Raw genomic sequence first — 24310 nt, 5'->3', positions numbered from 1 at the left:
TCCATTGAGTCGGTGATGCCATCCAACCATCTCCTACTCTGTCATCCCCTTCTCCTCCTGCAATGAGTCGGCTCCTCGCCTCAGGTGACCAAAGTATTGGAGCTTCGGCTTCAGCATCAGTCCTTCCAATGAGTATTCAGGGTTGATTTCCTTTAGGACTGACTGGTTTGATCTCCCTGCAGTCCCAAGGACTCTCAAGAGTGAATATTCAGGGCCTTCTCAAGTCTTGCCCAAGTTTATGCACTGCTTAGCATAATCCTTGGCATGCGTGTTGGTTTCTGGATTCTTATGAATGTGCTGGAGCTTAAAAGCTTCTACAGACATTCTCCAGCTTTTCCTTTTAAGCTTTCTGTTTAACCAATTTTGCTGCTCCAAACTGTTTCCACTGCCTAAGGTGTGGCAGAGTTAATCAATTCCCTCTCAGTGTTTGTTTGCTTCTTTTTTGACAAACGCTTCTGGGGGAAAAGCTTTCCCAGCCTTGCAAGTGAGATTTTCTGGGGAACCAGCAGATCGGTCAAATGATGACTCTTCTCTTGGAAATAGGCTCTGAAGGAGCTACAGCCTCATTCTACCTTGTCTGGTATCTGCCACTATGCTCCTTTTCACCACGATTGTCAGCTATTATTTTTCAGTGCAACAGTGGAGCTGGAGTTGAGGAGATTGGATTAGAGTAAGCTATTTTCTTGAATAAATGCTTCCTAGGTTGCTGCAAGCCCTTGGTTGATTTCCAGAGTTCTGAAAAAGTTGACTCTGATAATTTTGCCAGCTTTCTCATCACTTTTATGGAGAAAATAATTTTCAGAGGTGCTTACATCTCCATTTTTGTGATGTAACTCTAAGGGTATAATTCAAATTCAGGTCCTCTCCCTTGCTGACCAATCCTCCACCTATTACATCTGTGGTTCTCAGACTTTACATGCATCAGAATCACCTCAAAGGCTAAAATACAGATTGCTGGACTCCACACCTAGAGTTTCCAAGTCAGGTCTGAAGTTGGACCTACCTGAGAATTTGCATTTTAAAAACATTAATGCTGATTCTGTTGGTATGGGGATCACACCTCAAGAACTACTGCATTCTATCCTGTAGAAATCAAAAGTGGCGCCTTCATTTCATTGCCATAGGCAGGGCTTCCCCTCTCTGAAATCAACAATAATACATATAAATCATTAATACATATCTGAACTGAGGTGTTGGAGAAGACTCTTGAGAGTCCCTTGGACAGCAAGGAGATCCAACCAGTCCATCCTAAAGGAAATCAGTCCTGAATATTCACTGGAAGGACTGAGGCTGAAGCTGAAACTCCAATACTTTGGCCACCTGATTCGAAGAACTGACTCATTGGAAAAGACCCTGATGCTGGGAAAGATTGAAGGCAGGAGGAGAAGGGGACGACAGAGGATGGGATGGTTGGATGACATCACTGACTCAACGGACATGAGTTTGAATAAGCTCCAAGAGTTAGTGATGGACAGGGAGGCCTGGCGTGCTGCAGTCCATGGGGTCACAAGAGTCAGACACAACTAAGTGACTGAACTGAACTGATATACCTATATCTATCTATCTATCTATATTATACAATACATAAGTATTTAGTACTTACTACATGCTAGGTATTGAAACATGGGGAGAGAGACATGGCACAACCTTTGAAAAAAATGGCATAGCCCATATTTACCTGACAGGGGAGATACAATGATTCTGAAGGTAGTTTTTCCAAAGTGGGGCTTGTCCATTGCACTCCGGCTGTGCTGACCTCTGCGATCTCCCTAAATGTGGGAAACACGGCTGCATGGTTTGTGGTAGTGGGGAACTCTCCCCCCAGGGGAAAAAAAAAAGAATAACATAGCCCAAGATACAACATAAACAGATTGTAACCAAATGGGTCCAAGATGTCAGATAAGTCAATTTCGACTAGACCTTAATCCTCAATATATGCTCATTGTAATACATTAACAAGCTAAATGACAAACCCAGAGGCACCATGGCAGTTCCACAGGAGCTAGTATGCAGTGAGAGTATAGCCTTTTGATTCTAGAATACATGGAGTGTTTTTCAAAGAGTAACATAGATCGATTCTGATGCCTTGGGACATGCATGCAGGATTAAAAAAAAGACTCACATAGTGAGAGCGATTCCTATTTTGGTTCTATTTTTCTCTCCTTTGATTACATCATGATAAAAATGCCATTTCTCTGCTTGCTTTTAAACTATGTTTCTAGTGCTTGGTAACCTTCCGTTTTTCACAGGCAGTAGGTTTTAGGCTTAGAGATTTTAGTAGAAAAAATGCTCTTTAATTCCCAGAATTTAAAAGCTTTGCTTTATGTTCACTTCTCCTTCAGTTGCTTTCAACTTGGGAGAGGTGATACAGGCTTTCAATTTACAGTAATTTACGAAGTCTCCCTCTTAAAGAAATTGAAGGAAAAACACATTTATTTAAAGAAAATAAATACTACTGTGAATGTATACACAGATACGATATGGAAGAGATTAAAACTTGGAAAACCCTGCCCCAACAAACAGGTTAGTGTATCCAATTGGATCAGTATAGTTAGTTAGTTCAGTTGCTCAGTCGTGTCCCACTCTTTGCGACCCCATGAATCGCAGCACGCCAGGCCTCCCTGTCCATCATCCTAAAAGGAGACAAGGGAAACGTGACTAAAGTATCAGTTCTTCAAAGAGGAAGAGACTTGGATGGAGAAAGAGCAACACCTGTGAAACGGAGAAACATCAAGCAGGAAATGGTTTCTTGGTAAGAAATGTACTACATCAGTGGGCTGAGAGTTTCGTTCCACAAACTGCCCAGCCAATTCTCATAGTCCAACTTTTATAGTAAATTTGAGATACTTTTGTTTTCATCAACAGTAGTCTGGGTTCCCTGGCAGCTGGGTTCCCTGGCAGGAGGTTTTGCAGTTGCCAGGGACAGCACAGGAAGTGGGGCTCTTGACTCTTGGTGCAGGTGATAAGATAAATGCATCCTGGGCACTGGGTGCGTGTGTGGTGGGGGTGAAGGGGCTTGTGGTAAGATGGGAGGAGAGAGGGACTGTAATCACAGAAGCAGACAGGTTCAGCATGAAAAAAGGACATGTGCAGGGCGAAGAAACAGTTCAGCATCAGGGACACGACTGACTAGACTGTTAGCCATGTTTAAATTAAGCAAGGTGTCCAAGGACTACAGCTGTTGTATGTATTTTGGTTTCAAGTGATGGGAGCTGATACTTACCAGCTTGACAACCCATCAGCCCCAAGGTGCAAACTGGAAGCCTCTGGTCAGGCCATGGCTATACAGAGGAAACGTAGGCATCCCCATATAACCCGCCCCCACCCCAAGAGAATCAGAAATAAGGGTACAGACGACTGCCTGCTGGACTGTGGGGTGGCAGGGGAGAAGGCCAAGGTGGGCAGGGAGGGAGAGCTGCCCTTCTTCCTTCTGCTAGCTTCTCTCGGCCTACCCATGACGCCGGGAGACCTTAATCTTGTTAGTTAGGTCTAACAAGATTAACAGTCAAATCCTAACAGTCAAATTAGGATTGATTTTGGAAACTGTGGTGTTGGAGAAGACTCTTGAGAGTCCGTTGGACAGCAAGGAGATCCAACCAGTACATCCTAAAGGACATCAGTCCTGAATATTCATTGGAAGGACTAATGCTGAAGCTGAAACTCCAATACTTTGGCTACCTGATGCGAACAACCGACTCATTGGAAAAGACCCTGATGCTGGGAAAGATTGAAGGCGGGAGAAGGGGACGACAGAGGATGAGATGGTTGGATGGTATCACCGACTAGCAAGCTCAGGGGGTTGGTGATGGACAGGGAGGCCTGGCGTGCTGCAGTCCAGGGGGTCGCAGAGTCGGACAGGACTGAGCGCCTGGACTGACCGAGGACTGATTTTGATACCTCCCTCTCGCGTGCTGCGCCTTCATTTCTCAAAGCCTAACTGCGCCAGTCCTTCTCCAGATCTCGGCACGGCCTCCCTTCCCCTGAGACCCCGCCCTTATCTCCCCGCTCAACCCACTGAAGGCCTAGCGGGCCCGGCCCGGCCCGGCGCCCCGCCCCCTCAAACGTCGCAGTGCTGCAGGGAAAGGGGGCGGGGCCGGGCGGGGGTGGGGTTTGTCCTTCCGCTCTAGGGCCAATCGGCGAGGCTCCCCCTTGCCGAGACCGGGGAGCGGGGGGCAAAGACAAGACGAGTGTTTTCCCCTTCTCCGCCACGTCCCAACTACTGACGCGCGCCCACTTCTCAGGTTCCGATTGGGCATGCGGCTTACCCCCCGCAGCGGTCCGTTAAGCCTATTGGTCGAGTCGGCTTTGGGGGCGGGGGCTTGCGTGCTCCCCGCCCCCGCCTGCGCCGCGGCGCAAGGGGCGGGGCGCGCCGCCGCCGCCCGTGTTTCCGCCGCCGCCGGCTGCTGCGCGGTGGGCGGGGGAGGAGTCGGAGGCGGAGAAGAAGGCGGCGGCGGCGGGTGGAGGACCGAGCGCCGTCCTCGCTGCGGAGCCGCTTCTCAGCTCGGTGAGGGGGTTGCTTTCCTTTTCTTTAGATGAGGCTGGCCCCGGCGTCTGGCGTGCGCGGGGCACGGCCGGGAAGCTGCCGCCTCCGCCGCCGGCGTCTCCGCCCCGGCCCTCGAGCGGGGCCCGCCCGCGGCCCGCCGCGCCGGCCATGGTGGGTGGGGTCGCTGGCTGGGAGAGGCCGTCCTCGCCGCCTGGGCCCGCTCCTCCCGCGGCGGCCGCGGGGCCTCCGCAGGCCGCTGCCCCTCGCTGCCCTTGGCGGCTGGGCCCGCGAGCGCTGCCTTTCTCCGTCAGCGCGGCTGTGAGGAGAGCGTCTGCCCCGGCGCGCTCACCGCCCCCGGCGCCCCGTGGGGAGCCCCCCGCGCAGCCCGCTCGCCCGGCCCGTGGGGAGCCCCCTCCCGCGCAGCCCGCTCGAGAGCCCCGCGCGCCCGCGGTCAGTCGCGCCGTGTGGAGGCCCCCCCGGTGACCCCCGGCCGGGCACCCCGTTAGAGCCGAGCCGTCGGACGCCGCGGGCCCGCGGCAGCTCCGCGCCCCCGAGAGCCGCCCGCGGCCGTCGCCCCCTGCCCCGCGGTCGTCCCCGAGGCTCGGGCGCGCAGCCCCGCGCCCCCGGCGCCCCCGGCAGCGCGCTGGGTCAGGGCCGGCCCCCGCCGCGGCCTGGCTCGGCGGGACGGCTCGGCGGTGGCTCTGCGCGTCCAGGCGCTGAGCGCCGCTCGCACCGAGGCCAGCAGGAGACGGGCAGCCTGCCTCGCTGCGAGGGAGAGCTGTGGAGAAGACGTCTCTCTCCAGGCCTTTTTTTTTTTTTCCTCTTTTTTTTCCAGCAGGCGCATAGGCTCTGCGTTGAGTCGGCTGCTTCCGGGAAAGTTGTTTTTTTAAAGGCCTAATATAGTCTTATTTTTTATCATGACCTGTTTGGTAAGTTAGATTTCTTTACACTGGCAGCCCCTTTTGGTGAAGACTATAGATCATTTGCAGAGTGTGCAAATAAACACGAAGATAAACATTTAAAAGATTTTTAACGAACGTTTGGACTTTTTTCCCACATGTCTTCTGGAATTTATTATTTTTATATGAAATAATTTTAATTTTTAAAATTCAGTTACAAACATGCAAACTAGATGTAAAATTTCAGCAATACAGAAAATGAACCATTAAACTACAATGTGAACATTCCTGTTTGTCCTCCCGTCTCATCCCAGAGTCTAGAACAATACGGTACGTCTTCCTAGTGTGCACTTTTATACACATGTGCGTACACGTAAAGTTGGGAGAGTTTGGTGGGAATATACTAAACACGTTGATATAGCACTTGCTTTTTTCGCCGAATTATGTATCTTGGCCATCTTCCCTTGTAAATTATAAGTCCCCTTGGTACTTTTTAAAAGTAAATAATATTTAAATAATTTCAGTGGGCTTTATTAACCGTTCCCTTACTGAAAGACATTTAAGTTAGTTTCTTTTTCTAATCACAAATAATGCTTTATTGGAATCCACGTTTTACAGTTACTTGTTTTTATTAATATCCTTTAATTTTTCTTAAATTTAAAACTTCAGACAGCATGGGAAGGCTGTGAGGTAGAGTGCACCTCCCCCTTCCCCTTCTAGTTCTGCCTTCATTCTAGGAGTCAGCTGTTCAGTAAATTTCCTCTTTATGTGATTATTTCTGGAGCATGTATTCCTAGAAATTGAATTGCTAGATTAAAAACAGTATGCATTTAAATTTTGATAACCGTTTCTCCCTACTTAGTACTCTTTTCGAAGTTAATCTTTTGCATTCTACAGATGAACTTTAGACTCAACTTGCAAATTAGATAAAAGATCCTTTAGGTGTTTTGAGTGAGGTTATATTGAAATTTTAGATTAATATGGAGCAAATTAACCTTTGTGATACTGAATCTCTCCCTTCTGATAGATATGTATGTATAGCATGTCTCTTAATTCACATCTTGCTTAAGGAAAGTTTTATAGTTTTATTCCATAAAACTCTATGTATGGCATACCATCTTGGTAGCTCTGCTGGATAGAAACTTTCAGTAACATTTATTTCTCACCCCCCAGTTATACCAAAGCTTTTGAATTTTTTTCTGCTTATCATGTATCTAACCACTTAACTCCGAGAAGGCAATGGCACCCCACTCCACTCTTGCCTGGAAAATCCCATGGATGGAGGAGCCTGGTGGGCTGCAGTCCATGGGGTCGGGAAGAGTCAGACATGACTGAGCCACTTCACTTTCCTTTTCACTCTCATGCATTGGAGATGAAAATGGCAACCCACTCCAGTGTTCTTGCCTGGAGAATCCCAGGGACAGGGGAGCCTGGTGGGCTGCCGTCTATGGGGTCACACAGAGGCGGACATGACTGAAGTGACTTAGCAGCAGCAGCAACCACTTAACTGAGTTGATTTTCTGAAAATATTCAGTTTTGTGGCTTTTAAATTTTATAATTTGTGTTTTCCTCATTACATTAGGACTTTCCTGGTGGCTCAGCTGGTAAAGAATCTGCCTGCAATGCAGGAGAACCGGGTTCGTTCCCAGTTTTGGGACAGTCCCCTGGAGAAGGGACTGGCAGCTCACTCCAGTATTCTTGCCTGGAGAATCCCCAAGGACAGGGGAGCCTGGTGGGCTGTAGTCCTTGGGGTCACAAAGAGTCTGACTGGATTGAGTGACTTAACACTTTCACTTTTCTTTCTCATTACTTTGGCTAGTAACATTTTTATACAATGTTAAATAATAGCAGTGATAGTTCACAACTTGGTGGTGGTTTAGACTTTAAGGGGATCTGATGTTTTAGCATCAATTACGATGTTTACCGAAGCTTCCTGATAAACGGAGAGTATAATAGGTTAAAATATTTTCTTGTATTCTTAACTTTCCAAGTGATTTTATTGTTGTTTTTAACTTCTGATGATATTTTAAAAAATCATAAATGGGTATTGAATTTTATTGATGTTTCTGATACCTTTTGAGTATTTGTATAGGGGCATCACCATTATTCCCTGGTTAGTATTTTCTCAAAAGAGCTGTTTTTTTACAGAATCAATTTTATCGAGGATAATTTACTTATAATAAAATACATAGATTTAAAATGTACGGCTCCGTGTGTTTTGACAGATGTATACAGTCATGTCACCACTACCAAAATCAATAGTAGAATATTTTCGTTACTACAGTCAAGATATTGAATATTTCTCTCATCCCCAAAAGTTCCCTTCTACCCTTTCTCAGTAAGTCACTTTTTTACCCTCGGCTCTAGGAAACAGTTTGTCCTCTTTTTCTCACTCTAGATGGGTTTCATTTGTTCTAGAATTTTATATAAATAAATTATGTAATGTATATTCTTCTGTGTCCATGTTTTTTTTTTTCCACTGTGTTATTTTTAAGGATAATCCATGTGTTTGTATGTTTAGCTGGTTCACGGCTTTTGTTGCTAATTAGTAGTTTATGGTGTATTGATTTACCACAATAATTGACCATTTCACCTATGTATGGGTATTTGGATTGTCTCCAGTTTAGGATTCTTATTAATAAAGCTCTACAAACATTCATTCATGAATGTGTGAACATATATTTTCATTTCTCTTGGTTAAATACTTATAAATGGATTTGTTGGGTTGTATTGTAAATGAATATTTAATTGTAAGAACGTGCCAAACTGTCCCCCATTTTACAGTCCCAGTGGCTCTATGTTCTCATCAAACTTGGTTAATTTTAGCCCTTCTAGTGGGTATGTAGTAGTATGACACTATTTTAAATTTGTATTTATGTGATGTCTAATGCTGCTGAAAACTTGTCGTTTATTGTGGGTCATTTGTATGTCTTCCTTTGTAAAGTGTGTGTTCAGATCTTTTCTGTCTTTGAACATTGAGTTGCTTGCCTTACTGGCTTGGAGGAATTCTTCATACAGTTTGCTGTAGAAGTCCTTTGCCCCGTACGGACGCACACACGCTCAGTACAGTCTGAAGCTCACCTTTTAATTGTCCCAGAGGAGCTTTTAATTTTGATTACATTCATTTCATCAATTTCCGTTTTATAATTTGTGTTTCTGTGTTCTAAGTTTGCTCAGTACAAAGTCAGGCATATTTCCCCTTAAAGTTTCTTCTTCAGATGTTACTGTTTTTATGTCAAGGGGTAGCAGTCTGTTTTGAGTTATTTTTGTATATGGTGTGAAATAAGGATCAGGTTTATTTTCCCGGTTCTAGCACCGCTTGGCCTTGTCTGTGAGTGTGCTTCTGGCCTCCCCTTGATCTCTGCTGTCTTCCGCTCTGCCAGTGCCACTTCGCCATCCGTGATCATTGTTGCTTTATAATAAGTTTTAAAATCCGATAGCGCAAGTTCTTCAGCTTTATTTTCCAAAGTCATTCTGGCTCTTCTAGTTCCCTTTGCTTTTCCATAAAATTTTTTAGCAGTAACTTGTCGGTTTCTCCAAAAAAGACTGAGGGGATATTAATCTAGATTACAGTGAATACATTGATCAATTTGATAAGAATTGACATCTTAATATTGAATAATCATGTAGGCACATGAGATATCTCTGGCTTTAATCAAAGGTCTTCATTTTCCTTCCTTAATATTTTATAGGTGCAAGATACAGAAGTTGTTGCTCTTGTCAGGTTTATATCCAGGTATCTCATCACTTCTAATAATATTGGAAATGATAATTTTCCAAAGTTTCCACGTCCAGGTGTTAACTGACAGTATGTAGAAATACAGTTGATTTTGTATACTGATCTTGAACCTCACAACCTTGCTAAACTCACCTATCCTAGTAACTTTTTTTTCCTTTGTCGATTCTTTCGGATTTTCTCACGTAGAAAGTTAGCATCATTTGTGAATACAGAGCATTTTTGTTTCTTTTGTTTTCAATTTGTATGTAGCCACCTCCCCTGTACCTTTTTTCCCCTTATTTCCCTGACGAGGACCTCCAGTATGATGTTGAAAGCAGTGGTGAGAACAGGTACCTTTGTCTTATTCGTAATCCTAGGGAAAGAAATCTTTCAGTCTTTCATTAGTAAGGCTACTAGGGCCTTTTATCAGGTTTTATTATATACTACATATTATAGTTAAGTAAAATAATCCTTTAATCAAGTTAAGGATGTCCCCATTCTGTTCTTGGATGAGAATTTTTTAATCATGATTGGACATTGAGTGTGCTCAGATGTTTTAACTGTTGTTTATTTAGATGATCTTCTGATTTAATCTTCCTTGGTGTGTTAATAAGATGAATTACATTGATTTATTTTCAAATGTTGTGTCAACCTTGCATTCTCTAGATAGGCCTCACTTGGTAATGATGTATTATTTTCATAAGTTAGGTTAGATTTGCTAATATTTTGTTGAGTATTTTTTTGTATCTGTGTCCTTGAAAGATACATTTTTGTGTAATATTTTTGTATCAGGATAATGCTGGTCTCATAGATATAAGTGTTTCTTCCTCTGCATTTCCTGAAAAATTTTGGATAGGATTACTATTTCTTTCATAAATGTTTATCAGAGTTTGCAAGCTAAGTTACCTGGGCCTAGGTTTCTCCATTGAACAGGGATGGTTTAGTTGCCTTAATGGATGTAGGATGGTAAGGATACCCTAATTCTGTCTTAAAAACATAGTCAGCCTTTGAGTATGTGAGTCACCTAATATATGAGTTTTAGTAGTTTGGGCGTTTCAGGGAATCTGTCTCTGTTAATTGCCATGAAGTTGTTTCTTGTTGTCCCTTTAGTAGCTGTGGCATCCGTAGTGATGTCCTTTCTTTCATTCCAGATGTTGTCAATGTGACCTCTCTTTTGTCTTCATTAGTTCATTTCCAGGTTTATCAATTGTGTTAACTTCTCTAAAGATCCAGCTTTTTATTTTATTACTTTAAAAAAAGCTTTGAGATAACCCTGATTTTAACTCTTTACTGTTTCTTCTTAAGTGCTTTGGATTTAAATCCACTCAGATTTTTCAGGTGTAAGCTTAAAAGGCTGTTGATTTGAGACCTTTCTTCTTTTCCTTCTAAGTACTACATCACATGGTCTCACAGATCTTTATGTTGATATTTTCTGAGTTCTTTTGTGACTTTCACACTGACCCGTGGGTTATTTAGATGTATATTGTTTAATTCCCAATTATTTGGTGATTTTTGCCCATCTCTTTCTGTAACTGATTTCTAGGCTTAATTTTATTGTAGATGGAAAACATACTTTGTGTAATTTTGTTTGACTTCTTTGAAGTTTTATAAATCAGAATATGGTCAGTCTTGGTAAATGTCTGTGCAATTCAAAATAATGTATGTCATGTTGCTTTGGGGCAGGATATTCTATAAAGTCTGCATTCCATTTTAAATACTAAATTAATCATTTGTATTAAATACTCTGTAATTGTTAGGTCAGGTTGACATGTGATGCTCGCTGAGGCTTTGTCTCCTTGTTTCGCTGGTCACCGCAAGAAGAGCTGAAGTTCAAGCGTAATTGTGGGTTTGTCTATTTCTGCTTCATCTTCTAACTGTCTTCACTTCATGTGTTTTGAACCTCTGTTGTTAGGTACGTGTGTGTTTAGGAGTGGTGAATTGACCCCTTTATCATTATGTAGTACCTTTCTTTACCTCTGGTAATATTTCTTCTGCAGACTACTTTTCTGATATTGATAGTGCTACTCTGTCTTCCTTTTGGTTAGTGATTGTGTGATTAAAAAACTTTCAAAGGCATTTATTTAAAAAAACACTTTGAAAACACGCATAATATGAAGATAAAAAGACTGAGTAAGTATCCAGTACTTTGGCCACCTCATGCAAAGAGTTGACTCACTGGAAAAGACTCTGATGCTGGGAGGGATGGGGGTCAGGAGAAGGGGACGACAGAGGATGAGATGGCTGGATGGCATCACTGACTCGATGGACGCGAGTCTGAGTGAAACTCCGGGAGTTGGTGATGGACAGGGAGGCCTGGTGTGCTGTGGTTCATGGGGTCGCAGAGTCGGACACGACCGAGCGACTGAACTGAAGTATTGTTTGCAAGTACTCACCGAAAGTAAACTGATATGCCTGCATTAGTTGTAATATTATTCAGAATAGACATAAAGGAAGAAATATTGCAAGAAATAGGAAAATATCATAATAAGTAGGTCAATTCATCAAGACAACATAATAATCCTAAGTGTATGTTTATCTGATAACATTGTCTCTGAATGTAGAAGTTAATATAATTAGTAACGATAGGTATGCATTCATAACTGGAGATTTTAAATATGCATTTGGTATAACTAATACAACAAATATATAAAAAATGTCAGGAAATAGGAAATTTGAATGACATGATTAATCATCATCATATAATTGACATTAATAGAACATTTTGTCTAAACCTGAAGGCTGTGCTTTTCTTTTCAAGCACATATGGGACATTTGTTGAAATACTGTGGTCCTTAAAAAGTATCATCAAATTTCACAGGATGGAAATTATATAGTACATGTTCTTTGAACCCTGTGGAATTAACTACAATTCAGTCTTGCCTGGGAAATCCCTTAGACAGAGGAGCCTGGCAGGCTACAGTCCATGGAGTCGCAAAAGAGTTGGACATGACTTAGCAATTAAACACTTTAAAGACGCACACAGTACAAAAGTAAAAAGCCGCTGAACAGCAGCAGCAACATAAAAATAACTAGTTAGGTCCATGGGGTTGCACAGAGTTGGGCACGACTGAAGCGACTTTGCATGCATGCATGCATGCATTGGAGAAGGAAATGGCAACCCACTCCAGTATTCTTGCCTGGAGAATCCCTGGGACAGAGGAGCCTGGTGGGCTGCCATCTGTGAGGTTGCACAGAGTCAGACACTACTGAAGCAACTTAGCAGCAGCAGGCTGCAAATGTTTGAAAATTAACCAAGACATTTTAAATAGCACATGAATCAAAATGAAGTCATGATGAAAATTAGAAAACATTTTTATCTGAAAAATAACAAAAAGATTACATCCGAGCTTATTGAGTGCAAATGAAGCAGTGCTCGGAGAGTACTCTATATATAGGCATACTTCAGTTTTTATTGTGCTTTGCTTCATTGCAGTTCATGGATACTGTGTTTCTTTACGGATTGAGGAATTCATTAGTGCCACTTGTCCAGTAGCATTTTCTCACTGATAGAGTTAGCATATCCTTATCAGTTGAGGAATAGAAGAAAACTGTTAATTTTCTGTATAGTATCAGCAACAACAAAAAAATGCTACAGCTGATATAATACTCAGTGAAAAACCTTGTTTCATGTCCCCTATCTTTTTCTCTCTTTAACTGCATTGGAATCTTAACCAGTGCCCTCAGGTTAGAAAAGGTTAATTTTAAAAAATGGAAAAAAAATTTTAAAAGTGTTTGCCAGTAAAGTTTTAGAATATGTGAATTTAGAAAGATACAAGGGTACAAAGACAACTTGCAAAAATGTAAGTTGTATACTAGCAACCAAAAGTACTTTTAGAAAAGCATCAGAATATGTAAGATACCTAAGAATAAATCTAATAAAAACTTTGGCAAAACTTCTACACTGAAAATTATAAAACGGTGCTAGGAGACATTTTGAAATACCGAAGTATGTGGAGAAATACTTCATGTTTATATCGTAGGAACTCACTATTGTTAAAATGTCAGTTTCCTCCAAGTTGAGCTGTAGGTTCAATATGATTTCACTTAAAGTCCCAGAATTTAAAGATTAGGATGAAATGGATTGCAAAATTCATATCAAAATGTAAATGTCTCAAGACTTGCTATAAAGTTAGAGTAATTAACAAGTTAGAGTAATCAGAACAAGATGGACAGAAAGACCAGTGGAGGAATATGAGTGTCTAGAAGTGGAACCTTCACATATGTAGTATCTTGGATTATGGCAAAAGCTCCACTGAAGTTAATAAACATGTTTAATAAATTGTGTTAGGTAAATTGGATATTGAATATTTGGGGAAAAAATGAACCTTGATTTCTACCTGATACTGTAGTCATTTGAGTTGAACCTGTATAAGCTAAAATTATCAAGTTTCTAGAAGCAAACCTAGAATGTCATCAGCCTGGATTAGACAAAAATTTCTTAAACATAAAGGTAAATTAGACTACACTAACTTATGAATTTCTATTCATGAAGATGTAAAAACAACAGGCAAGCCACAGACTACAAGAATATACTCACATTAAGTAAGTCTGGTGAAAGACTTGTATCCAGAAAGTATAACCTAAAAATCAAAAAGGAAAAGGGAAGCTACACACTTTTTAAAATCTGCAAGAAAGCAGGCAGGTTCCTCACAGAAGATACCCAAAAGGGCAGTGTGCACAGGCAAAGGCACTCTGCATTATTACTCATCAGGGAAACGTCACAATGAGGCACCGTCCCATCACACCCCTGCCAAATGGCTGAAATTAGAGACCGACAGTACCAAGTGTTGCCAAGGATATGAATCAATATCAAGTGTTGCCAAGGATATGAAACAACACTCTTATATATTGCTGGTGGGAATGTAAGTTGTTTCCGCTGCTTTACAAAGCTGTCAGGATCTGTTATAGCCGAATGTAGCTTTGTACTGTGACCCAGTAATTCCAGGTCATGGATACTCAAGAAAAGTTGGGGAAAGAAGCTCATACAAAGATGTTTATAACAACATGAGTGAATCTCAGAAACATTCTGTCAAGCAAAAGTAAATAGACACAGAAGAGTTTATGATGCCTGATTCCACTTCTGTGAAGGTTAAAATCTGAAAAACTTAACTGGGGTAATGGAAGTCAGGAGACCGGTTGCCTTTGGGTTGAGAGGAGTCAGTGTCTTAGAAGGGATGAGAGAAAACCCTCTGAAGTGATGATAAATAATTTTGATCTAGGTGAGTAGCTAGATAAATATATGTAAAAATTCTTTGGATTGTAGTGTATGCTTAAGAGTTTTGTATGTGAACAATTCTTCAATAAATGATTGCAAAGAAAAGGGAAATAATGTCAAAGTTTTTATCATGGAAATTTCCAAACATGTCTATAGATTACAAGGAACCCCCATGTACATATCATCTTGCTTCAACATTTTGCCTTGCTAGTTTTTTGTATCTCTTCAACCTTCACTCACGTTTCTTTCTTTTTTTTTGATAGTACACACATCTCAGTATCTGTCACAGATACATTATTCTGAGCATATTTTGTGTTTTTTTAGCATCAAATGACATTTGTTACCTTTTGGTATGCATAACATTGAATTTTTTACTTTTCTTTGTTTCCTGTACCCTGGTTTTTTCTTTCTCTGGCTTATTGACATGAAAATAAATCTCTACAGCTTTTTTTTTTAATTGAGGTGTAGTTGATTTACAGTGTTATGTTGGTTCTTTCCAGCTTTGCTGCTTAAAGCTCATTGATTTGTGTATCTCGAAGGAGGGTAGGTTGAGCAGCATTCTTGTTACTTGTGACACTTGATTCAGAGATCTTCCTATCTAAATGAGAGGTAAACTTGAGGAGTATTCTTCATCTCTTTTTAAAATGAATTAATATTTTATTCTTTCATCTCACTTTTCTTTGACTCTAATCTTTTCCTGCCTTAGCCAATTATACTTTAAGGTAAACCACAGAAATTACTTACTGTTCTAGTGTGTTGAGAGTTGTATTTCACTTCTTGCCTCAAAGATTGCTATTGATAGTCTTAAAAAAATTTTTTTACAAGACTTTTCTTTAACAGAATGAGAAGTTTATAAAAACTTAGATACAAGCTTTACCAGAACAGATTTTGAAAATACAGCTTTTTGTCTATAAAAAATTTTTAGATTATTTGTTTCTGATTACATATGTTTTATGTTTGAGTTACATTTTGTAATGTGGTTCTCACTGTACTGTGCTGAGTTCATTGTTCCTTTTTTACAATAGTTTGCAAAACCATCTTCAGAGAAGAGTAATAGGTAAGAGTAGTAGGTAAGGGGGAGAAGGCAGTGGCCCCCACTCCTGTGCCCTTGCCTGGCAAATCCCATGGGCGGAGGAGCCTGGTGGGCTGCAGTCCATGGGGTCACTAGGAGTCGGACACGACTGAGCGACTTCACTTTCACTTTTCACTTTCATGCATTGGAGAAGGAAATGGCTCCCCACTCCAGTGTTCTTGCCTGGAGAATCCCAGGGACGGGGGAGCCTGATGGGCTGCCGTCTGTGGGGTCGCACAGAGTCGGACACGACTGAAGCGACTTAGCAGCAGCAGCAGCAGCAGCAGCAGCAGGTTAAGGGAAGAGTAGTAGATGACCAAGCATAGCCTTCTGTCTCATCTCTTGCTACTAGGGATAACAAACCCTTTTCATCTCAGAAGTTTTAACAGCTGTTCCTTAAAATTTCTCTCTGATTTAGGTAGTATTGTTATCGTTTCTAAAGTTGTTCATTTGCAGAGTTTGCTAGTCATACCTTGGAAGTTTTCTTGTGGTGATGGTGGTCATTCACTTAGTCATGTCTGACTCTTGTGAGCCCATGGACTGCAGCACGCCAAGTTTCCCTGTCCTTCACTATCTCCCTGAGTTTGCTCAAACTCATGTCCATCAAGTCAAACTCCTGTCCATTTCATCCTGTCATCCCTTCTCCTCTTACCCTCAGTCTTTGCCAGCATCAGGGTCTTTCCCAGTGAGTCAGCTTTTCTCATCAGGTGGCCAAAGTATTAGAGCTTCAACTTCAGCACCATTCCTTCCAATGAATATTGGGTTGATTTCCTTTAGAATTGACTGGTTTGATCTCCCTGTTGTCCAAGGGACTCTCAAGAGTCTTCTCCAGCACCACAGTTCAAAAGCATAAATTCTTTGGTGCTCAGCCTTCTTTATGGTCCAAGTCTCACATCCATACATGACTGCTAGAAAAACAATAGCCTTAATTATACAGACCTTTGTCAGCAAAGTGATGTCTCTGCTTTTTATTACACTGTCTAGGTTTTTCATAACTTTTCTTCCGAAAAGCAAGTGTCTTTTAATGTGGTGGCTGCAGTCACCATCTGCAGTTACTTTGGAGCTCAAGAAAATGATATCTGAGACTGTTTCTACATTTTCCCCATCTATTTGCCGTGAATTGATGGGACCGGACTCAACATTTCTGAATGTTGAGTTTTAAGCCAGCTTTTTCACTCTCCTTTTTCACCTTCATCAAGAGGCTCTTTAGTTCCTCTTTGCTTTCTGCCACAAGGGTGGTGTCATCTGCATATCCGAGGTTATTGACATTTCTTCCCACGGTCTTTCCATCTAGCTGGGCATTTCACACGATGTACTCTGCAAATATGTTAAATGAGCAGAGTGGCAGTAGACAGCTTTGATGTACTTCTGTGCGAATTTTGAACCAGTTCATTGTTCCTGTTCAGTTCTGACTGTTGCTTCTTGTCCTGCATACAGGCTTCTCAGGAGGCAGGTAATGTGGTCTGGTATTCCCATCTCATTAAGAATTTTCCACAATTGTTGTGATCCATACAGTTAAAGGCTTTAGCATAATCAGTGAAGCAGAAGTACATCTTTTTGTGGAATTCCTTGCTTTTTCTGTGATCCAGCATATGTTGGCAGTTTGATCTCTTGTGTAGCAGCCTGTAACTTTAAGTCTGGTTGGTTGCTTGATTTACTGCAATTAGTTGAGGTAATATGTCCAGTTGCTTACAGTGGTATATGGAATTAATATCACTTTAGTCCTCATTAATTGTGTGTATACTAGTTAGATGTACTGAATATTTTGCACTTGTAAATATGTATAAGCAATCATTGGTGCTTGTTGATAGAAAACATGAAAAATCTAGAGATACATTAAAAATACGTGTTAGACGTAATGAAAGTATAAGCTTAAGTTGCTGACAGTGGATCTTTATTAATCTCTTGGGACATTTACTTTGCCTTGGCAGCTGAAAATGGGAGGATGAGACGATGCTAGGGAGCTAGGCTTGAATGCAATGGGCTCCAGCATGTATGAGACTGCTTTCTGGTGGCATCTGTCAGAGCTCGTCATAAACCTATTTTGTCATGAAGTTTTTATTTTTGAATTTATAGCTTAAGTGTGGTAATAATTACAAAGCTTTGTGTGACTAAAAAATTATTTTACTGAAAGGAAATATGGGCTAGGTAATTATAAAAGTTTGTTTTAAGAGAAATTTTAAGAACCGTTTCTAGGGCACTTTGATATATGTAAAGCTAAATATGGGAGAATACAAAATAAATATTTCAGAGAGCTTGGAAGAGTAATTAAGACTCCCCCCCCTTAAAATAGTTGGATCAAGCTGTATTTGTTTCTGAAATATTGTTTGTTCTTTTTTTTTAAAAAATATATAATATTATCTAAGCTTTAGGTGTTCAACATTTGTGTTCATTACAAAGTGATCATCACCAGAAGTCTGGTTACCATTCATCATCATTTACTCGACCCCTTTCACCTCTTGTGCCCACCCCGCTTAATTAACTTTTCTGTTTCTGCCTCTAAGTCACGTCAGTCACTTTAAAAGTAGATTATTTCTAGGCAGTCTAATGAACGGGCTTCCCCGGTGGCTCAGATGGTAAAGAATCTGCCTGTAATGAGGGAGACCTGGATTCGATCCCTAGGGTGGGAAGAGCTCTTGGAGGAGGGCATGGCAACGCACTCCAGTATTGTCTGGAGAATCCCGTGGACAGAGGAGCCTGGTGGGCTTTGGTTCACGGGGTCGCAGAGAGTCATTTCTAAGAGTGATCATGACCAAAAGTCTCGTTGCCGTTCATTACCACATACTTGACCGCCTCCACCCATTTTGCCCACCACCTTAATTAACTTTTTTGTTTCTAAAAGGACACTTTTAAAGTAGATTATTTCTAGGCAATCTGTTGAATAGGAGAAAATATTTGCAAATCATGTATTTGATAAGGGGTTAATATTCAAAATGTATAAATAATTCATGCAAGTCAATAACAAAAAAATAAGTAGACCTTTTTCCGAAGAAGACATACAGATGGCTCTCAGACACATGAAAACATGCAGAGTTTAGGTGCTAAGCCGCAGTGCAGACATTGTCAGCAAGCGAATGGTGCAGATAATTCATTTACACTGTCGTCCCCAACATGGCGCTCCCAGGATGAGAATAGGCAGGTCTCTTACAGGGAGAAAACGCACTTTTGTGAGATGGTATTAGAGAATCTTTGTGGTGGGGATGCATAAGAAAATTCAGAATCTAAGCACAGGTAATTTAAATCGGTTGTATTTATTTAATACAGGATAGTTTTGTGCAGTAATAGACGTAACAGCTCAGGATGTGTATTATATCATAGTTTCTGTGGGTCAGATGTCCAGGAGCAGCCTGACTGGATGGTTTTGGCTCAAGGCCTCATGAGGGTTACAATCAAGATGGAACTGCAGTCATAAAAAGCCTTGAATGAGGCTGAAGAATCTGCTTCCTAGATGGTTTATGCTCATGGCTATTTCCAGAAGACGTTGGTTTCTTCTGCCTTTGGCAGAAACTGCCAGTTCCTCATCACATGGGCCATTCTGCAGGACTACGGAGTGATCTTAGGGTACAGCGGCCCGCTTCTCTGAGAGAGCGCGAGCCAAGAGCGTGAGGAGGAAGCCGCAGTGTCTTGTGCCTGAGTCTCGTACATCACATAGTCACTGCTGTCACTTTGTCTTCATTAGAAACAAGTTGCTAAGGATAGCCCACACTTAATGGGAACCAATCAGGTTCTGCTTTTTTAAGGAGAAGTATCAGAGGATTCGTGGACATGCTGTGAAACCACTACGTTATCCTAACAGCTATGGCGATATTACACAAATGAGTAGCCTACATTGCAAAAATAATAGTAATGAATGTGAACTTTGAATATTACACAGGCCGGAGCATTAGTTGACTACTCAGTGGCATGTGTGCGTGCATGCATGCATGCTAAGTCACTTCCTTTGTGTCTGGCTCTTTCTGACCCCATGGACTGTAGCCTTCCAGTCTGGACAGAGTTGCCACGTGTAGGGTGGAGTTGCCATGTATAGGAGAACTGATTCTGAAGGCAATTCAAGGTGTAGCTTGGTGTGTGTGTTCAGCTTCAGTGTGTATTGTGTTCATTTAGGTATATGAGCACTCATTATTCTGTTCGCTTGAGTCTTTTGCTTTATTACTATTTTAGATTTTTAGTTTTCTGAATTACTTCTACTACTAGCTTTCATTTAATGTGTGTGAGTTGGAACTTGAATCTAAGTATTCCCAACTCTTTGTTTCTTTTAACTGTATTTCTGTATTTCCATCAGAGAAAGGGGCACAGAATTGTCATGCGTTCATTCATCCCTTCATTGACAGCTGTTTAAGTATGTATCATTTTGTTACACAGTATACCGACACAGTTCATTTAATAGGCATCACACACTTAAAGCAAGGTCTTTGTCTTTAAATTCACTGTTTCAGCTCTGCCGTGGGAGGGTAGAGCCCATATTCAGCCTTTTCCTTGTGTTCTTTTGAAGATTGTTCCCATTACCTATCTATAACTGCTGGCATATTATCCTAGTTAAGGGGTAAAATGATGACACCTAAGTTAATAATTGGAAGATCTAGAATTAATACTTCCCTGATTAATTCCTTTAATTCTTAGACAATAGCACATTTGTATAGTGTTTTTTTGTTTTGTTTTTGCAATTAGGAGGAAGTATGTGATCACTCAAGAATTTGAAATGAATAATTGTCACAAGTAGAGAGGAATCATATGTTATCATTAGATGAATAGTACTAGCAAAGGAAACATTTCTTCAGAGAAAAGAGACCAAATGTTCCCAGTAAACTTTACATACAAATCTGCCACTGATGAGTTAATTGTTTTAATCTTGACGTATAACTATGGTTTTTATTGTTCATCCTCTGTTCTGCTTTCTTTTCTCTTTTATACTTCAGAGATAGGAAAGAGTAGCCCTGTTGTAGGGCTTATCTGTGGGAGAAGGCAGTGGCACCCCACTCCAGCACTCTTGCCTGGAAAACCCCATGGACAGAGGAGCCTGGTGGGTTGCGGTCCATGGGGTCACAACTGAGCGACTTCACTTTCACTTTCCAGTTTGATGCATTGGAGAAGGAAATGGCAACCCACCCCAGTGTTCTTGCCTGGAGAATCCCAGGGACGGCGGAGCCTGGTGGGCTGCCATCTGCGGGGTCGCACAGAGTCGGACACGACTGAAGTGACTTAGCAGCAGCAGCAGCAGCAGCAGCAGCAGGACGTATCTATATAGCTGGCCTGGATAAAACAGAGATAATTGATATCCACAGAGAGATTCTAGTTTACATTTTATTCATAAGACAAGAACCACTATTGAAAATGACGATGATAGAAGAAGCAGGGAACAAGAAACACAAGAAATCTGAAAAATTATAGAGACTATTAGAAAGCCAGAAATACAAAAGTACATGAACTCTATCATTCTGTACATTGAAAATGAGAAAGAAAAGTTTAGAGACAAAGAATTAAACTCTGTGGGCCAAATACAGAGAAAATAAGGAAAGAAAAATGAATAACTGAGGAAATTTTATGTGAGTCTTTAAAGCAGCCCTTGGAACTTAGAACTGGACATGGAACAACAGACTGGTTCCAAATAGGAAAAGGAGTACGTCAAGGCTGTATATTGTCACCCTGCTTATTTAACTTCTGTGTAGAGTACATCATGAGAAGTGCTGGACTGGAAGAAGCACAAGCTGAAATGAAGATTGCCGGGAGAAATACCAATAACCTCAGATATGCAGATGACACCACCCTTATGGCAGAAAGTGGAGAGGTGCTAAAAAGCCTCTTGATGAAAGTGAAAGAGGAGAGTGAAAAAGTTGGCTTAAAGCTCAACATTCAGAAAACGAAAATCGTGGCATCTGGTCCCATCACTTCATGGGAAATAGATGGGGAAACACTGGAAACAGTGTCAGACTTTATTTTGGGGGGCTCTAAAATCACTGCAGATGGTGATTGCAGCCATGCAATTAAAAGACGCTTACTCCTTGGAAGAAAAGTTATGACCAACCTAGATAGCATATTCAAAAGCAGAGACATTACTTTGCCGACTAAGGTCCATCTAGTCAAGGCTATGGTTTTTCCTGTGGTCATGTATGGGTGTGAGAGTTGGACTGTGAAGAAGGCTGAGCGCTGAAGAATTGATGCTTTTGAACTGTGGTGTTGGAGAAGACTGTTGAGAGTCCCTTGGACTGCAAGGAGATCCAACCAGTCCATTCTGAAGGAGATCAACCTTGGGATTTCTTTGGAAGGAATGATGCTAAAGCTGAAACTTCAGTACTTTGGCCACCTCATGCAAAGAGTTGACTCATTGGAAAAGCCTTTGATGCTGGGAGGGATTGGGGGCAGGAGGAGAAGGGGACGACAGAGGATAAGATGGCTGCCTGGCATCACTGACTCGATGAACATGAATCTGAGTGAACTCCAGGAGTTGGTGATGGACAGGGAGGCCTGGTGTGCTGCGATTCATGAGGTCACAGAAGAGTCGGACACGACTGAGCGACTGAACTGAAAGCAACCCTAGTAGTGCTATGTGATAGAAATTTTTTAAATGGCCAAAGAAAGTCCTTGTGAAATACAGAAAACCATTTCATGAGAGAAAATCCTAGTTACTCTAGAAAGAAAAATTGCTTTACTTACAAAAGAACAAGAAATAAACTGACAGGACAGTTTCTTAACAGCAACATGGGATGCTTAGAAAGCAGTGCCTTTTAGAGGTTGGAAAAATGATTTTGTTTTGAACAGAAGTCAAGAGTGTGATGGAAAGAGGAACTATTTTGATATGTAAAGACTCAACTTCGACCTGCTTACATAAAATTCCTAAAACAATTACTTGAGAATCTTCTAATAAAGACAAAAGGAACACACCCCTGTTCCTGAAACAAAGAAAAGAGGGGAGAACATGGATTTCAAATGAGGGGACCTCACTCAGAACACAACCAGAAGATAGCCCAGAAGTGTCGGATCTTGACAGCAAGTAGACTTCGTTTTTATCAGGAAGTTGGAGGGCTCCAAAAAGAATCTTTTGAAAAGAAATGGATTTATGTTGAAGGGAAGCATGATTAAGAAAGAGGGGGATTTTAACGATTTCTGCGCGCTCACCACCTCTCTCTCCGCGGCACGCTCTGATGGGGCTTCTGTGTTCACCGTCCTACCTAAGACGCCGTTGCCAAGAGCCCCAGTCCCCTCCCTGTTGCTAGGCCCAGGGTCAGCTACAGATCCTTGCCACGTGCTGCTTTTAGCAGCACCAGGCTGGCCCAGGCGATCGCTTCTCTCATCTGAAGTTCTTTTTTCATTGGCATCCACACTCCTGGAGTTTTCTCTTTCTCTCCCGTGCCTCTTTCACTGGTTGGTTTTCCAGGCAATTCTTTTTTCCTGACCTCTTAATTTTAGAGGCCATCTCTAACAAACCCTTTTTGAATATTAATCTATATCCTGATAACTCCCAAATTATACTGGCAGTTCAAAATTCTCCAATCAGCTCCAGCCTCTTATTTAACGTTTCTACTTGGAGTGTTCTTGCCTGGAGAATCCCAGGGACGGGGGAGCCTGATGGGCTGCCGTGTATGGGGTTGTACAGAGTCGGACACGACTGAAGTGACTTAGCAGTAGCATCTAGTAGATACCTCAGATTTAATACATCCAGAAGTAAACTCAGTATACTTTCTCCAAACCTGCTTCTTCCACAAATTTCCTACATCAGGTAATGGCCCATCTGTTTTTCTAGTTGCCTAGGCTGTAAAACTTAAGAATCAACCTCATATTCTGACCTTCCTTTATAACCTATATCAGAAAATTTTGTTGCCTCTGCTTTCAAAATATAGCCACAATCTGGTAAATTCTCACTGCCTCTGTTTTTACCCTGGTCCAAACCACTCTGTTCTGGTGTCAGTATTTTCATAGCTTTCTAACCAGTCTCACGACCTTTGACCCTGTTCCCTTCAGTCTAAACACAGTAGCCAGAGTGTTCCTTTTAAAGAAGTGAGGTAATGTCTCTTCTGAGAACTATTTAGTGGTTTTCCATCTCAACTCAGAATAACACCTGCATTTCTTACATTGGGCTTCCCTGGCAGCTCAGTTGGTAAAGAATCCGCCTGCAGTGCGGGAGACCTGGGTTTGATCCCTGGGTTGGAAAGATCCCCTGGAGAAGGGAAAGGCTACACACTCCAGTATTGTGGCCTGGAGAATTCCATGGACAGTCTGGGGTTGCAGAGTCAGGCATGACTGAGTGACTTTCAGTTTGACTTTCTGGTCTTACCTTGTAAAGACTTACGTGATCAGTTCCATTTTACTCCCCCATCTGTAATTTAACCCTATCTGTTACTTTCTTGCTCATTCCACCCCAGACTTGTTGCCATGGTCACTTCTGGGAATCGTCACTTGAGAGTCTCCTTTTGTACTGCTGAGGGTGTTCTTTCCTGCATGTGGGGCTCCCTCTCTCACGGGTGTTTGCCCAGTGATCCCTTCTTGGTGAGGCCGTCCCTAACTGTGCTGTTTTAAGCTGCATAATCCCAGCAGCTCTTGAGTCCCAGCTCTGCTTTGCTCTATAGATGTTATCTGTGGGCTTCCCAAGTGGCTCAGTGGTAAAGAATCCGCCTGCCAATGCAGGAGACACAGGTTCAGTCTCCGGATGGAAGAGATCTCCCTGGACCAGGAAATGGCGGCCTACGCCAGTGTTCTTGCCTGGGAAAGTCCCATGGACAGAGGAGCCTGGTGGGCTCCAAGTCCCTGGGGTCGCAAGAAGACTGACTCCACTGAGCAACTGCGCGCGCACACACGCGTGTGTTGTCTGACATCTGTTTCTTGTTGTATTTAGTGTCTGTACCCCGTGCTACAATGTTAGGAGGGCTTAAGATGGCAGGAGTATTTCTCTATTGTGTTCATTTTCGTATCTTCAGCACTGAAGATAGTG

The 24310-nt window shown here is 41.9% G+C and overlaps 1 protein-coding gene and 1 pseudogene across 2 annotated transcripts in view; both read left to right on the top strand.

The window, feature by feature from the left end:
• The first annotated feature begins 1670 nt into the window (after positions 1–1670).
• LOC128051839 (uncharacterized) lies at positions 1671–1822 on the top strand (annotated as a pseudogene).
• A 2599-nt stretch (positions 1823–4421) lies between these two features.
• PJA2 (praja ring finger ubiquitin ligase 2) overlaps positions 4422–24310 on the top strand; it is a 78229-nt gene continuing 58340 nt past the window's right edge. For both annotated transcript variants that reach the window (XM_052642917.1, XM_052642916.1), the window contains exon 1: positions 4422–4504. The gene's annotated coding sequence lies outside the window, so the exon portion shown is untranslated. The remainder of the gene's footprint in view (positions 4505–24310) is intronic.

The sequence above is a fragment of the Budorcas taxicolor genome, chromosome 7 (assembly GCF_023091745.1).
Source record: "Budorcas taxicolor isolate Tak-1 chromosome 7, Takin1.1, whole genome shotgun sequence".
Taxonomy (NCBI): Eukaryota; Metazoa; Chordata; class Mammalia; order Artiodactyla; family Bovidae; genus Budorcas; species Budorcas taxicolor.
The sequence above is the reverse complement of the archived record's forward strand: the minus strand, read 5'-3'. Positions and strand labels throughout refer to the sequence as shown.